The sequence below is a fragment of the Paramisgurnus dabryanus genome, chromosome 9 (genome assembly GCF_030506205.2).
Source record: "Paramisgurnus dabryanus chromosome 9, PD_genome_1.1, whole genome shotgun sequence".
NCBI lineage: Eukaryota > Metazoa > Chordata > Actinopteri > Cypriniformes > Cobitidae > Paramisgurnus > Paramisgurnus dabryanus.
Window position 1 is genome coordinate 38,254,653 of NC_133345.1, and position 17,997 is coordinate 38,272,649.

General features: G+C 42.3%; 1 protein-coding gene across 1 annotated transcript in view; it reads right to left on the minus strand.

Moving 5' to 3' along the window:
* Positions 1-381, minus strand: part of prrg4 (proline rich Gla (G-carboxyglutamic acid) 4 (transmembrane)) — a 4,487-nt gene extending 4,106 nt beyond the window's left edge. Inside the window, exon 1 of the mRNA XM_065282830.2 lies at positions 68-381. The gene's annotated coding sequence lies outside the window, so the exon portion shown is untranslated. The remainder of the gene's footprint in view (positions 1-67) is intronic.
* Positions 382-17,997: the final 17,616 nt, after the last annotated feature.

The following is a 17,997-nucleotide window of genomic DNA, read 5'->3' on the forward strand; positions in this document are numbered from 1 at the left end:
ACACAGTGTCATTAAACAGGACAGAAAACGATCAAAGGAATGTGAAGAGAATGATCAAGTAACTTACCTTTAAATGCTAACTGTTAATTTATACTTTTAGACCCGAGTTTCCTTTATTTCCACAGCCCACCTGAAAACGTTCATGGTTTGGCCGAAATGTAATTTGCTGTGTTCCGGGAAACTATGAGTTTCTGTTTACGACACACACACAAATCTGTCGTGGCCTCACCTCCTGTTGAGCAGGTACCTGTTCAGAGTCTCAGACCTTACGAATCGATCGAAGCGTAGTAGGAACGAAGCGCGATACCATTAAAATACTATGGCAAAGGTTTTACTAGTGAATATTAATGACGTTCCAAGAAGCCCATCATGTACGCCTACCTGGTCCACAACAATGGATGAAGGCATGGTTGGTTTATGAATATTGATGATATTTACGTCACGAACCGATCAAAATGGCTGCTTATTAATATTTAAACTTACTTCGCTATAGTAGGATTTATCGTATGCAGAGAAATGGCTCAACTGTGATTGCTTTTAACACTGTATTATTACAAATAAAATGATGTAGGTGCACTTCAAGATTTTACATAATATGTAGGCCTATGCTTTCAAAGCCGTGCATTACTAAATTACTAACACTGATTTTATTTTTTGAAACGGACTTATCTTTTTGTAAGTAATGATTTGTAACAGTATTCATTAATGTTTTTCTCATATTTTGTTTTATTTTTATTCATAAAAAAAAATCAAACGTCATACATACGATAAAAGATATAGACAATGGATGGATGGATAAAAAGCATTGTGAAAATCTGCTTACTAGCAGCATCGCCACCTTGTGTCTAAATACTGTAACTGCAGATATTTTTACATGCTTTTATTCTGGTACTGAAAAAATACAATTTATCGATACTGTGACAGGTGTGTGTCTGTGCAAGTTGGATATGCTTTGGACTTTTAATTAATTACAGTGCATTGAAAATGCGCTGTACTGTTCTTACTGGGCTTTTTATTATTATTATTAGTGGTGCTTGCATTTATGCAAAGCATCACTATTACTATTGCTCAGGGATATTATTATTATGTTGGCTTGACAAAGCCAACATACTGTTCTTCGATCTAAGCTTATTATTATTAGTGGTGCTTGCATTTATGCAAAGCATCACTATTACTATCTTGCATACTTATTATTATTATTATTATTCTTCTTTTTCTGGACACTTTTTTGGCGCGTAACTCGTCCCGCACGCTTTGTCGTAGACCCATAAATTAGGGCTCAAATCGACCGGCTTATTGAGGAGAAGACTGCTATGACTTTTATAAGCGATCGGGTGCAGGATTTCCGAAAGGGGGGCGAAAAACCACCCAAAAAATCCCATTGACTTAACATTGCGCCCAACTTTGACGAGTCATAGCTCCGCTCGAGGATTTTGTAGAAACATGTGGGTTATAACATTTGAAGAGGGTGGTAGGCTCTTTAAGAACATGGATCACAATGGGGTGTAAGTTGTACCCCTGGGGTGTAAGAGGTGCCCAAAAGTGTCCCAATGAAAAGTCAATGGGGCAAAATCCCATAGACTTACCATTGCAAAAATTTTGACGGGTCATAGGTCCGAGCCAGGATTTCATAGAAACATGTGGGTTACTACATTTGAAGAGGGTGCAAGACTCTGTCAGGACGTCCCCCACAATGGGGTGTAAGGTTACCATAGCAACCATTTTGGGCACCCTAGCAACCTATACCATAGACTGCCATAATAAAATGCCTGGATGGATATCTTTGCACCACAGTGTCATAGAGACATGGGGGTGGGCTCATTTTACTCAGGCATCCAATCAGTCTCTCAGGATCCTTACAGACTTACTAAGCCACGCCCCTAGCAACCACTTTTGAGCACCCTAGCAACATAAAATACAAACAGTTATATCTCGGCATCAGAACATCGTAGAGACACGGGGGTTGGACCGTTTTACTTGTGACTAGGGGTGTAACAATTGGGCACATCATTGGCCACTCCCAAGCCACGCCCCTAGCAACCAAATTTGAGCACCCTAGCAACCAAATAAACAAAGCCTTATATCTCCGCATCAGAATATCGTAGAGACACGGGGTTTGGACCGTTTTACTTGTGACTCGGAGTGTAATCACTGGGCACATCATTGGCCACTCCCAAGCCACGCCCCTAGCAACCAAATACAGTACCCTAGCAACAGAGTAAAAAAGCCTTATATCTCCGCATCAGAACATCGTAGAGACACGGGGGTTGGACCGTTTTACTTGTGACTCGGAGTGTAATCACTGGGCACATAATTGGCCACTCCCAAGCCACGCCCCTAGCAACCAAATACAGTACCCTAGCAACAGAGTAAACAAAGCCTTATATCTCCGCATCAGAACATCGTAGAGACACGGGGGTTGGACCGTTTGACTCGTGACTCGGAGGGTAATCACTAGTGGATGCAATTTTTTTCCCTAGCAACCAAATACAGTACCCTAGCAACAGAGTAAACAAAGCCTTATATCTCCGCATCAGAACATCGTAGAGACATGGGGTTTGGACCGTTTGACTCATGACTCGGAGGGTAATCACTAGTGGATACCATTTTTTTCCCTAGCAACCAAATACAGTACCCTAGCAACAGAGTAAACAAAGCCTTATATCTCCGCATCAGAACATCGTAGAGACACGGGGGTTGGACCGTTTGACTCATGACTCGGAGGGTAATCACTAGTGGATGCAATTTTTTTCCCTAGCAACCAAATACAGTACCCTAGCAACAGAGTAAACAAAGCCTTATATCTCCGCATCAGAACATCGTAGAGACACGGGGGTTGGACCGTTTGACTCGTGACTCGGAGGGTAATCACTAGTGGATGCCATTTTTTTCCCTAGCAACCAAATACAGTACCCTAGCAACAGAGTACACAAAGCCTTATATCTCCGCATCAGAACATCGTAGAGACACGGGGTTTGGACCGTTTGACTCGTGACTCGGAGGGTAATCACTAGTGGATGCCATTTTTTTCCCTAGCAACCAAATACAGTACCCTAGCAACAGAGTAAACAAAGCCTTATATCTCCGCATCAGAACATCGTAGAGACACGGGGGTTGGACCGTTTGACTCATGACTGAGAGTGTAATCACTAGTGGATGCCATTTTTTTCCTTAGCAACCAAATACAGTACCCTAGCAACAGAGTAAACAAAGCCTTATATCTCTGCATCAGAACATCGTAGAAACACGGGGGTTGGACCGTTTGACTCATGACTCGGAGGGTAATCACTAGTGGATGCCATTTTTTCCCTAGCAACCAAATACAGTACCCTAGCAACAGAGTAAACAAACCCTTATATCTCCGCATCAGAACATCGTAGAGACACGGGGTTTGGACCGTTTGACTCGTGACTCGGAGTGTAATCACTAGTGGATGCCAATTTTCTCCCTAGCAACCAAATACAGTACCCTAGCAACAGAGTAAACAAAGCCTTTTATCTCCACATCAGAACATCGCAGAGACACGGGGGTTGGACCGTTTGACTCGTATCTCGGAGTGTAATCACTAGTGGATGCCAATTTTTTCCCTAGCAACCAAATACAGTACCCTAGCAACAGAGTAAACAAAGCCTTATATCTCCGCATCAGAATATCGTAGAGACATGTGGGTTGAATTGTTTTACTTTTGGCTTGGAGTATAATCATATATTGTCCCCCGAAATTTGCCACGGCAAGCACCACTCACATTTTCTTCAGGAAATGTACCTATCTAGTTATTATTATTCTTCTGTTCATACTTTTTACCAATTGTAACTCCTCCTACAGCTTTCAAGCTACACCCACAAAACTTTACAAAACTTTTAAGACTGGTCCGTAGATTGGTGCTATGACTTTTCTAACTGATGGGACCTACCGAATTCCTAAACGGGGCGCTCAAACACCCCAAATTTTCCATTGACTTAACATTGCGACAAACTTTGACGGGTCATAGCTGCAAGCGAGAAATTTGTAGAAACTTGTGGGTTACCACATTTGAAGAGGCTGGTAGACTCTGTAAGAACATACATCACATTGGGGTGTAAGTTTCACCCCTGGGGCGTAAGGACCACCCAAATTTCCCCATTGACTTATAATGGGGCAGGGAACATGCCCATATAAGGGAATAAAAGCGTCCCAGATGGAATATCTTCACTTTAGAGTGTCGTAGAGACATGGGGGTGGGCTCAATTTAGTCAGGCATCCAATCAGTCTCTCGGGATCGCCCCATAGCTATTAAGCCACGCCCCTAGCAACCATTTTTGGGCACCCTAGCAACATATCCCATAGACTGCCATTATAAAATGCCCAGATGGATATCTTTGCAGCACAGTGTCACAGAGACATGGGGGTGGGCTCATTTTAGCATCGTGCTAGCTTCATGCTAATTCATGTTAGCATCGTGCTAGCTTCATGCTAATTCGTGTTAGCATTGTGCTAGTTTCATGCTAATTCATGTTAGCATCATGCTAGCTTCATGCTAATTCATGTTAACATCGTGCTAGCTTCATGCTAATTCATGTTAGCATCGTGCTAGCTTCATGCTAATTCATGTTAGCATCGTGCTAGCTTCATGCTAATTCATGTTAGCATCGTGCTAGCTTCATGCTAATTCATGTTAGCATCGTGCTAGCTTCATGCTAATTCATGTTAGCATCGTGCTAGCTTCATGCTAATTCATGTTAGCATCATGCTAGCTTCATGCTAATTCATGTTAGCATCGTGCTAGCTTCATGCTAATTCATGTTAGCATCGTGCTAGCTTCATGCTAATTCATGTTAGCATCGTGCTAGCTTCATGCTAATTTATGTTAGCATCGTGCTAGCTTCATGCTAATTCATGTTAGCATCATGCTAGCTTCATGCTAATTCATGTTAGCATCATGTTAGCTTCATGCTAATTCATGTAAGCATCATGCTAGCTTCATGCTAATTCATGTTAGCATCATGCTAGCTTCATGCTAATTCATGTTAGCATCATGCTAGCTTCATGCTAATTCATGTTAGCTTCATGCTAATTCATGTTAGCATCATGCTAGCTTCATGCTAATTCATGTTAGCATCATGCTAGCTTCATGCTAATTCATGTAAGCATCATGCTAGCTTCATGCTTTTTCATGTTAGCACAATGCTAATTCATGTTAGCATCATGCTAACTTCATGCTAATTCATGTTAGCATCATGTTAATTCATGTTAGCATCATGCTAGCTTCATGATAATTCATGTTAGCATCATGCTAGCTTCATGCTAATTCATGTTAGCATCGTGCTAGCTTCATGCTAATTCATGTTAGCATCGTGCTAGCTTCATGCTAATTCATGTTAGCATCATGCTAATTCATGTTAGCATCATGCTAATTCATGTTAGCATCATGCTAGCTTCATGCTAATTCATGTTAGCATCATGCTAACTTAGTGCTAAACATGCTAACATGGTAACTTTTGGTATCATGTTTACGGAAAGTTATAATACTAAACTAAACTTGTTTTAAATTTCTCTCAATCTGTTTTAAACGTTCAGGCTAGGCTTTGTCAAGCCAACATAAAGTTTGTCTTCAAACTTTTCTATCTAGTTAGTGGTGCTTGCATTTATGCAAGGCATCACTATTACTATTCCTCATACTTATTCTTATTATTCTTATTCTGGACACTTTTTTCGGCGCGTAACTCGTCCCGCACGGTTTGTCATAGACCCATGAAAGATGGCTCAAAATGACCGGTTTATTGAGGAGAGGTGTGCTATGACTTTTATAAGGGATCGGGTGCAGGATTTTCGAAAGGGGGACGAAAAACCACCCGAAAAATCCCATTGACTTAACATTGCGCCCAACTTTGACGGGTCATAGCTCAGCTCGAGGATTTGGTAGAAACTTGTGGGTTACAACATTTGAAGAGGTTGGTAGACTCTGTCAGAACATACATCACAATGGGGTGAAAGTTGTACCCCTGGGGTGTAGGAGGCGCCCAAAAGTGCCCCATTGACTTATAATTGGTCAGGGAACATGCCCATATAAGGGAATAAGAATTTTCCTGATGGGATATCTTCGAATTACAGTGTCGTAGAATCAAGGGGGTGGGCTTATTTTACTCAGGCATCCAATCAGTCTCTCAGGAGAGTCCCAGAGCTATTAAGCCACGCCCCTAGCAACCATTTTGGGCACCCTAGCAACATCTCCCATAGACTGCCATTATAAAATGCCCAGATGGATATCTTTGCAGCACAGTGTCATAGAGACATGGGGGTGGGCTCATTTTACTCAGGCATCCAATCAGTCTCTCGGGATCCTTAAAGACTTACTAAGCCACGCCCCTAGCAACCACTTTTGAGCACCCTAGCAACATAAAATTCAAACAGTTATATCTCGGCATCAGAACATCGTAGAGACAAGGGGGTTTGACCGTTTTACTTGTGACTAGGGGTGTAACAATTGGGCACATCATTGGCCACTCCCAAGCCACGCCCCTAGCAACCAAATACAGTACCCTAGCAACAGAGTAAACAAAGCCTTATATCTCCGCATCAGAACATCGTAGAGACACGGGGGTTGGACCGTTTGACTCGTGACTCAGAGTGTAATCATTATGGGATGCCAATTTTTTCCCTAGCAACCAAATACAGTACCCTAGCAACAGAGTAAAAAAGCCTTATATCTCCGCATCAGAACATCGTAGAGACATAGGGGTTGGACCGTTTGACTAGTGACTCAGAGTGTAATCATTATGGGATGCCAATTTTTTCCCTAGCAACCAAATACAGTACCCTAGCAACAGAGTAAACAAAGCCTTATATCTCCGCATCAGAACATCGTAGAGACACGGGGGTTGGACCGTTTGACTCGTGACTCAGAGTGTAATCACTATGGGATGCCATTTTTTCCCTAGCAACCAAATACAGTACCCTAGCAACAGAGAAAACAAAGCCTTATATCTCCGCATCAGAACATCGTAGAGACACGAGGGTTGGACCGTTTGACTCGTGACTCAGAGTGTAATCACTAGTGGATGCCAATTTTCTCCCTAGCAACCAAATACAGTACCCTAGCAACCGAATAAACAAAGCCTTATATCTTCGCATCAGAATATCGTAGAGACATGTGGGTTGAATTGTTTTACTTTTGGCTTGGAGTATAATCATATATTGCCCCCCGAAATTTGCCACGGCAAGCACCACTCACATTTTCTTCAGGAAATGTACCTATCTAGTTATTATTATATTTTATTCTTACATCCGGACACTTTTTTCGGCGATTAACTCGTCCCGCACGCTTTGTTGTAGACCCATGAAAGAGGGCTCAAATCGACCGGATTATTGAGGAGAGGTGTGCTATGACTTTTATAAGGGATCGGGTGCAGGATTTTCGAAAGGGGGGCGTAAAACCACCCCAAAAATCCCATTGACTTAACATTGGGCCCAACTTTGATGGGTCATAGCTCCGCTCGTGGATTTTGTAGAAACATGTGGGTTACAACATTTGAAGAGGGTGGTAGGCTCTGTAAAAACATAGATCACAATGGGGTGTAAGTTGTACCCCTGGGGTGTAAGAGGTGCCCAAAAGTGTCCCAATGAAAAGTCAATGGGGCAAAATCCCATAGACTTACCATTGCAAAAATTTTGACGGGTCATAGGAGGCGAGCCAGGATTTCATAGAAACATGTGGGTTACTAAATTTGAAAAGGGTGCTAGACTCTGTCAGGACGTACCCCACAATGGGGTGTAAGGTTACCATAGCAACCATTTTGGGCACCCTAGCAACCTATACCATTGACTGCCATTATAAAATGCCTAGGTGGATATCTTCGCACCACAGTGTCATAGAGACATGGGGGTGGGCTCATTTTACTTAGGCATCCAATCAGTCTCTCAGGATCCTTACAGACTTACTAAGCCACGCCCCTAGCAACCACTTTTGAGCACCCTAGCAACATAAAATACAAACAGTTATATCTCGGCATCAGAACATCTTAGAGACACGGGGGTTGGACCGTTTTACTTGTGACTAGGGGTGTAACAATTGGGCACATCATTGGCCACTCCCAAGCCACGCCCCTAGCAACCAAATTTGAGCACCCTAGCAACCGAATAAACAAAGCCTTATATCTCCGCATCAGAACATCGTAGAGACACGGGGTTTGGACCGTTTTACTTGTGACTCGGAGTGTAATCACTGGGCACATCATTGGCCACTCCCAAGCCACGCCCCTAGCAACCAAATACAGTACCCTAGCAACAGAGTAAACAAAGCCTTATATCTCCACATCAGAACATCGTAGAGACACGGGGGTTGGACCGTTTTACTTGTGACTCTGAGTGTAATCACTGGGCACATCATTGGCCACTCCCAAGCCACGCCCCTAGCAACCAAATACAGTACCCTAGCAACAGAGTAAACAAAGCCTTATATCTCCGCATCAGAACATCGTAGAGACACGGGGGTTGGACCGTTTTACTTGTGACTCGGAGTGTAATCACTGGGCTCATCATTGGCCACTCCCAAGCCACGCCCCTAGCAACCAAATACAGTACCCTAGCAACAGAGTAAACAAAGCCTTATATCCCCGCTTAAGAACATCGTAGAGACATGGGGGTTGGACCGTTTGCCTCATAACTCGGAGGGTAATCACTAGTGTATGCCATTTTTTTCCCTAGCAACCAAATACAGTACCCTAGCAACAGAGTAAACAAAGCCTTATATCTCCGCATCAGAACATCGTAGAGACATGGGGTTTGGACCGTTTGACTCGTGACTCGGAGGGTAATCACTAGTGGATGCAATTTTTTTCCCTAGCAACCAAATACAGTACCCTAGCAACAGAGTAAACAAAGCCTTATATCTCCGCATCAGAACATCGTAGAGACACGGGGGTTGGACCGTTTGACTCGTGACTCGGAGGGTAATCACTAGTGGATGCCATTTTTTGCCCTAGCAACCAAATACAGTACCCTAGCAACAGAGTAAACAAAGCCTTATATCTCCGCATCAGAACATCGTAGAGACACGGGGTTTGGACCGTTTGCCTCGTGACTCGGAGGGTAATCACTAGTGGATGCCATTTTTTTTCCCTAGCAACCAAATACAGTACCCTAGCAACAGAGTAAACAAAGCCTTATATCTCCGCATCAGAACATCGTAGAGACACGGGGGTTGGATCGTTTGACTCGTGACTCGGAGGGTAATCACTAGTGGATGCCATTTTTTTCCTTAGCAACCAAATACAGTACCCTAGCAACAGAGTAAACAAAGCCTTATATCTCCGCATCAGAACATCGTAGAGACACGGGGGCTGGACCGTTTGCCTCATGACTCGGAGGGTAATCACTAGTGGATGCCATTTTTTCCCTAGCAACCAAATACAGTACCCTAGCAACAGAGTAAACAAACCCTTATATCTCCGCATCAGAACATCGTAGAGACACGGGGTTTGGACCGTTTGACTCGTGACTCGGAGTGTAATCACTAGTGGATGCCAATTTTCTCCCTAGCAACCAAATACATTACCCTAGCAACAGAGTAAACAAAGCCTTTTATCTCCACATCAGAACATCGCAGAGACACGGGGGTTGGACCGTTTGACTCGTATGTCGGAGTGTAATCACTAGTGGATGCCAATTTTTTCCCTAGCAACCAAATACAGTACCCTAGCAACAGAGTAAACAAAGCCTTATATCTCCGCATCAGAACATCGTAGAGACACGGGGGTTTGACCGTTTGACTCGTGACTCGGAGTGTAATCACTAGTGGATGAAAATTTTCTCCCTAGCAACCAAATACAGTACCCTGGCAACCGAATAAACAAAGCCTTATATCTTCGCATCAGAATATCGTAGAGACACGGGGGCTGGACCGTTTGACTCGTGACTCAGAGTGTAATCATTATGGGATGCCATTTTTTCCCCTAGCAACCAAATACAGTACCCTAGCAACAGAGTAAACAAAGCCTTATATCTCCGCATCAGAACATCGTAGAGACACGGGGGTTGGACCGTTTGACTCGTGACTCAGAGTGTAATCATTATGGGATCCCAATTTTTTCCCTAGCAACCAAATACAGTACCCTAGCAACAGAGTAAACAAAGCCTTATATCTCCGCATCAGAACATCGTAGAGACACGGGGGTTGACCGTTTGACTCGTGACTCGGAGTGTAATCACTATGGGATGCCAATTTTTTCCCTAGCAACCAAATACAGTACCCTAGCAACAGAGTAAACAAAGCCTTATATCTCCGCATCAGAACATCGTAGAGACACGGGGGTTGGACCGTTTGACTCGTGGCTCAGAGTGTAATCATTATGGGGTGCCATTTTTCCCTAGCAACCAAATACAGTACCCTAGCAACAGAGTAAACAAAGCCTTATATCTCCACATCAGAACATCGTACAGACACGGGGGTTGGACCGTTTGACTCGTGACTCGGGGTGTAATCATTATGGGATGCCAATTTTTTCCCTAGAAACCAAATACAGTACCCTAGCAACAGAGTAAACAAAGCCTTATATCTCCGCATCAGAACATCGTAGAGACACGGGGGTTGGACCGTTTTACTTTTGGGTTGGAGTATAATCATATATTGTCCCGAGAATTTTGACACGGCAAGCACCACTCACATTTTCTTCAGGAAATGTACCTATCTAGTTATTATTATTATTCTTCCAACCAAATTTCGGCAATTAATACGGCTCGAACCGCTTAACTTAGAAACTTCATTCAAACTCTCAAACGTGCGGACTATTCGGGAATAGTGGGCTATGACTTTTATAAGCGATCGGGGGTACGGTCTTCGCCCCAGGGGCGAAAAAGCAGCCGAAAAATCCCATTGACTTAACATGGAGACAAACTTTGACGAGTCGTAGCTCAGACCTAGAATTTCACAGAAACTTGTGACTTGCCACATTTGAAGAGGCTGGCAGGCTCTGTAAGAACATACCTCACAATGGGGTGTAAGTTGTACCCCTGGGGTGTAAGAGGCCCCCAAATTTCCCCATAGACTTATAATGGGGCAGGAATCATGCCCATATAAGGAAATAAAAACGTCCCAGATGGGATATCTTTGCAGCGCAGTGTCGTAGAGACATGGGGGTGGGCTCATTTTACTCAGGCATCCAATCAGTCCCTTAGGATCCTTATTGAGCTATCAAGCCACGCCCCTAGCAACCATTTTGGGCACCCTAGCAACATCTCCCATAGACTGCCATTATAAAATGCCCAGATGGATATCTTTGCAGCACAGTGTCACAGAGACATGGGGGTGGGCTCATTTTACTCAGGCATCCAATCAGTCTCTCACCATCCTTATTGAGGTATTAAGCCACGCCCCTAGCAACCAAATATGAGCAGCCTAGCAACATAATAAACAAAGCCTTATATCTCTGGATCCGGACATCATAGAGACATGGGGGTTGGGTCTTTGGGTCATATTAGCTTCATGCTTGCTTCATGCTAAGTCATGCTAGCTTCGTGCTAGTTTCATGCTAGCTTTATGCTAATTTTATAATAAATCTTGCTAACTTAATGTTAAATCATGCTAGCTTCATGCTAAATCTTGTTAGCTTCATGCTAAATCATGCTAGCTTCATGCTAGTCATGCTAGCATCATCTTAATCATGCTAGCATCATGCTAATAATGCTAGGATCATGCTAATTTCATGCTAAATTCATGCTAACTTCATGGTAATCATGCTAGCATCATGCTAGCTTCATGCAAATTATGCTAGCTTCATGCTAATCATACTAACATCATGTTAGCTTTATGCTAATCATGATAACATCGTGCTAGCTTCATGCTAATCATACTAACATCGTGTTAGCTTCATGCTAATCATGATAACATCGTGCTAGCTTCATGCTAATCATACTAGCATCGTGCTAGCTTCATGCTAATAATGCTAGCATCGTGCTAGCTTCATGCTAATCATGCTAACATCGTGCTAGCTTCATGCTAATCATGCCAACATCGTGCTAGCTTCATGCTAATCATGCTAGCATCGTGCTAGCTTCATGCTAATCATGCTAGCATCGTGCTAGCTTCATGCTAATCATGCTAGCATCGTGCTAGCTTCATGCTAATCATGCTAGCATCGTGCTAGCTTCATGTTAATCATGCTAGCATCGTGCTAGCTTCATGCTAGTCATGCTAACATCGTGCTAGCTTCATGCTAGTCATGCTAGCATCATGCTAGCTTCATGCTAGTCATGCTAGCATCATGCTAGCTTCATGCTAATCATGCTAGCATCATGCTAGCTTCATGCTAGTCATGCTAGCTTCATGCTAGCTTCATGCTAATCATGCTAGCATCATGCTAACGTCATGCTAGCATCATGCTAGCATCATGCTAGCTTAATGCTAGTCATGCTAGCTTCGTGCTAGCTTCATGGTAATCATGCTAGCATCGTGTTATCTTCATGCTAATCATGCTAGCTTCGTGTTTATCATGATAACATTGTGCTAGCTTCATGCTAATCATGCTAGCATCGTGCTAGCTTCATGCTAATCATGCTAGCAACGTTCTAACTTCATGTTAATCATGCTAGCATCGTGCTAGCTTCATGCTAATCATGCTAGCATTGTGCTAGCTTCATGCTAATCATGCTAGCATCCTGCTAGCTTCATGCTAATCATGCTAGCATCCTGCTAGCTTCATGCTAGCATCGTGCTAGCTTCATGCTAGCATCATGCTAATCATGCTAGCAGCATGATAATCATGTTAGCATCATGCTAGCTTCATGCTAGCTTCATGCTAATCATGCTAACATCATGCTAGCTTCATGCTAATCATGCTAGCATCATGCTAGCTTCATGCTAATCATGCTAACATCATGTTAGCTTCATGCTAATCATGCTAGCATCATGCTAGCTTCATGCTAATCATGCTATCATCATGCTAGCTTCATGCTAATCATGCTAGCTTTATGCTAGCTTCATGCTAATCATGCTAGCATCATGCTAGCTTCATGCTAGTCATGCTAGCTTCATGCTAGCTTCATGCTAATCATGCTAGCATCATGCTAACGTCATGCTGAATCATGCTAATCATGCTAGCATCATATTTCATCATGATAACTTTTTTAAATCATGCTAGCTTCACACTAAAACATGTCAACAGCCAGGTAAACTACTAGACTAAATTTCTTTTACATTTCTGGCAATCAACTTTTTGCATTTTCATGCACTGGTAATTCCTTGGGAATTGCATATCTAGTTATTATTAGTGGTGCTTGCATTTATGCAAGGCATCACTATTACTATTCCTCATACTTATTCTTATTATTCTTATTCTGGACACTTTTTTCGGCGCGTAACTCGTCCCGCACGGTTTGTCATAGACCCATGAAAGATGGCTCAAAATGACCGGTTTATTGAGGAGAGGTGTGCTATGACTTTTATAAGGGATCGGGTGCAGGATTTTCGAAAGGGGGACGAAAAACCACCCGAAAAATCCCATTGACTTAACATTGCGCCCAACTTTGACGGGTCATAGCTCAGCTCGAGGATTTGGTAGAAACTTGTGGGTTACAACATTTGAAGAGGTTGGTAGACTCTGTCAGAACATACATCACAATGGGGTGAAAGTTGTACCCCTGGGGTGTAGGAGGCGCCCAAAAGTGCCCCATTGACTTATAATTGGTCAGGGAACATGCCCATATAAGGGAATAAGAATTTTCCTGATGGGATATCTTCGAATTACAGTGTCGTAGAATCAAGGGGGTGGGCTTATTTTACTCAGGCATCCAATCAGTCTCTCAGGAGAGTCCCAGAGCTATTAAGCCACGCCCCTAGCAACCATTTTGGGCACCCTAGCAACATCTCCCATAGACTGCCATTATAAAATGCCCAGATGGATATCTTTGCAGCACAGTGTCATAGAGACATGGGGGTGGGCTCATTTTACTCAGGCATCCAATCAGTCTCTCGGGATCCTTAAAGACTTACTAAGCCACGCCCCTAGCAACCACTTTTGAGCACCCTAGCAACATAAAATTCAAACAGTTATATCTCGGCATCAGAACATCGTAGAGACAAGGGGGTTTGACCGTTTTACTTGTGACTAGGGGTGTAACAATTGGGCACATCATTGGCCACTCCCAAGCCACGCCCCTAGCAACCAAATACAGTACCCTAGCAACAGAGTAAACAAAGCCTTATATCTCCGCATCAGAACATCGTAGAGACACGGGGGTTGGACCGTTTGACTCGTGACTCAGAGTGTAATCATTATGGGATGCCAATTTTTTCCCTAGCAACCAAATACAGTACCCTAGCAACAGAGTAAAAAAGCCTTATATCTCCGCATCAGAACATCGTAGAGACATAGGGGTTGGACCGTTTGACTAGTGACTCAGAGTGTAATCATTATGGGATGCCAATTTTTTCCCTAGCAACCAAATACAGTACCCTAGCAACAGAGTAAACAAAGCCTTATATCTCCGCATCAGAACATCGTAGAGACACGGGGGTTGGACCGTTTGACTCGTGACTCAGAGTGTAATCACTATGGGATGCCATTTTTTCCCTAGCAACCAAATACAGTACCCTAGCAACAGAGAAAACAAAGCCTTATATCTCCGCATCAGAACATCGTAGAGACACGAGGGTTGGACCGTTTGACTCGTGACTCAGAGTGTAATCACTAGTGGATGCCAATTTTCTCCCTAGCAACCAAATACAGTACCCTAGCAACCGAATAAACAAAGCCTTATATCTTCGCATCAGAATATCGTAGAGACATGTGGGTTGAATTGTTTTACTTTTGGCTTGGAGTATAATCATATATTGCCCCCCGAAATTTGCCACGGCAAGCACCACTCACATTTTCTTCAGGAAATGTACCTATCTAGTTATTATTATTATTCTTCCAACCAAATTTCCGCAATTAATACGGCTCGAACCGCTTAACTTAGAAACTTCATTCAAACTCTCAAACGTGCGGACTATTCGGGAATAGTGTGCTATGACTTTTATAAGCGATCGGGGGTACGGTCTTTGCCCCAGGGGCGAAAAAGCAGCCGAAAAATCCCATTGACTTAACATGGAGACAAACTTTGACGAGTCGTAGCTCAGACCTAGAATTTCACAGAAACTTGTGACTTGCCACATTTGAAGAGGCTGGCAGGCTCTGTAAGAACATACCTCACAATGGGGTGTAAGTTGTACCCCTGGGGTGTAAGAGGTCCCCAAATTTCCCCATAGACTTATAATGGGGCAGGAATCATGCCCATATAAGGAACTAAAAACATCCCGGATGGGATATCTTTGCAGCGCAGTGTCATAGAAACATGGGGGTGGGCTCATTTTACTCAGGCATCCAATCAGTCCCTTAGGATCCTTATTGAGCTATCAAGCCACGCCCCTAGCAACCATTTTGGGCACCCTAGCAACATCTCCCATAGACTGCAATTATAAAATGCCCAGATGGATATCTTTGCAGCACAGTGTCACAGAGACATGGGGGTGGGCTCATTTTACTCAGGCATCCAATCAGTCTCTCACCATCCTTATTGAGGTATTAAGCCACGCCCCTAGCAACCAAATATGAGCAGCCTAGCAACATAATAAACAAAGCCTTATATCTCTGGATCCGGACATCATAGAGACATGGGGGTTGGGTCTTTGGGTCATATTAGCTTCATGCTAGCTTCATGCTAAGTCATGCTAGCTTCGTGTTAGTTTCATGCTAGCTTTATGCTAATTTCATAATAAATCTTGCTAACTTAATGCTAAATCATGCTAGCTTCATGTTAAATCTTGTTAGCTTCATGCTAAATCATGCTAGCTTCATGCTAATCATGCTAGCATCATCTTAATCATGCTAACATCATGCTAATAATGCTAGGATCATGCTAATTTCATGCTAAATTCATGCTAACTTCATGGTAATCATGCTAGCATCATGCTAGCTTCATGCAAATTATGCTAGCTTCATGCTAATCATGCTAACATCGTGCTAGCTTCATGCTAATCATGCTAGCATCGTGCTAGCTTCATGCTAATCATGCTAGCATCGTGCTAGCTTCATGCTAATCATGCTAGCATCGTGCTAGCTTCATGCTAATCATGCTAGCATCGTGCTAGCTTCATGCTAATCATGCTAGCATCGTGCTAGCTTCATGCTAATCATGCTAGCATCGTGCTAGCTTCATGCTAATCATGCTAGCATCGTGCTAGCTTCATGCTAATCATGCTAGCATCGTGCTAGCTTCATGCTAATCATGCTAGCATCGTGCTAGCTTCATGCTAATCATGCTAGCATCGTGCTAGCTTCATGCTAATCATGCTAACATCGTGCTAGCTTCATGCTAATCATGCTAGCATCGTGCTAGCTTCATGCTAATCATGCTAGCATCGTGCTAGCTTCATGCTAATCATGCTAGCATCGTGCTAGCTTCATGCTAATCATGCTAGCATCGTGCTAGCTTCATGCTAATCATGCTAGCTTCATGCTAATCATGCTAGCATCGTGCTAGCTTCATGCTAATCATGCTAGCATCGTGCTAGCTTCATGCTAATCATATTAGCATCGTGCTAGCTTCATGCTAATCATGCTAGCATCGTGCTAGCTTCATGCTAATCATGCTAGCATCGTGCTAGCTTCATGCTAATCATGCTAGCTTCATGCTAATCATGCTAGCATCGTGCTAGCTTCATGCTAGCTTCATGCTAATCATGCTAGCATCGTGCTAGCTTCATGCTAATCATGCTAGCATCGTGTTAGCTTCATGCTAATCATGCTAGCTTTATGCTAATCATGCTAGCATCATGCTAATCATGCTAGCTTCATGCTAGCTCCATGCTAATCATGCTAGCATCATGCTAACGTCATGCTGAATCATGCTAATCATGCTAGCATCATATTTCATCATGATAACTTTTTTAAATCATGCTAGCTTCACACTAAAACATGTCAACAGCCAGGTAAACTACTAGACTAAATTTCTTTTACATTTCTGTCAATCAACTTTTTGCATTTTCATGCACTGGTAATTCCTTGGGAATTGCATATCTAGTTTATCTTAACATCCCTACCCTTTTGCCCATTTTGCCCGTTAAATTCTTATTTTAGGCAAACAAGTGCACTTAAAAAACACACGGCTTTTTTTATTGGGCCCTACAGAAGAATTAACCTCAAATGCTTACAAAAATAGTAGTTCAATTTGTGCATAAACTGTAATCACATGTATTAAATCGTCCACTTAGGTACGAATAACGTTATTTGGATGATAACCGCTCAAAATTACACAATAAACTTTACACGGTCTACTCTTAATATTCAACTGTCATGATTTTGATTTTGTAATTTATTTTATTTATTCTTTTATTTATTCTTTGTTGTTATTACGCTGGTGTTTAGAATTCTCTTTTGCGTCACTCACTGTAGCTACATTCTGTGACGTCAGATCTGGAACTATCAGAACTTGAATAGAGAAATATTTGTTTCAGATTTGATATATTTGGATTTTACATGCTTGACACTTTATATCTTTAAAGACTAAATTTTCGCAGCCTCGTTCTAAAACAAAATCTGTATTTACTTAAACAAATTAATTAATGATGACAAAAAGGATTCAAAAAATAAGTTTATCATTTACCAGCCAATTTGATTCCATTTTAACAGCCATAAAGCTTACCAGCCATAAAGGTTTATAATGCAGTGCTTATTGTTGGTTTAAGACAAAATGTTAAAGGATTTAATTTGTAAATTGCTAAAAACATGCGCTAAATGAATAAATGTAAATAAAAAGTCACAGCATATAAATATTCAAACATATTAATGTTTAATTTGTCTATTTAGAGAGATTTTACCCTAACGGACACTGCTAAGAAGTGGCATAACACATCTGTATAAATAATGTTTTGAGATTAATGTTTTAAATTATATAAAACTAATAACATAAAACTATACTTTAAATATTAAACAAATGCCATTCATGATTTAAATTAAAACAATAAAGCTCACTCTTAATGTTAGC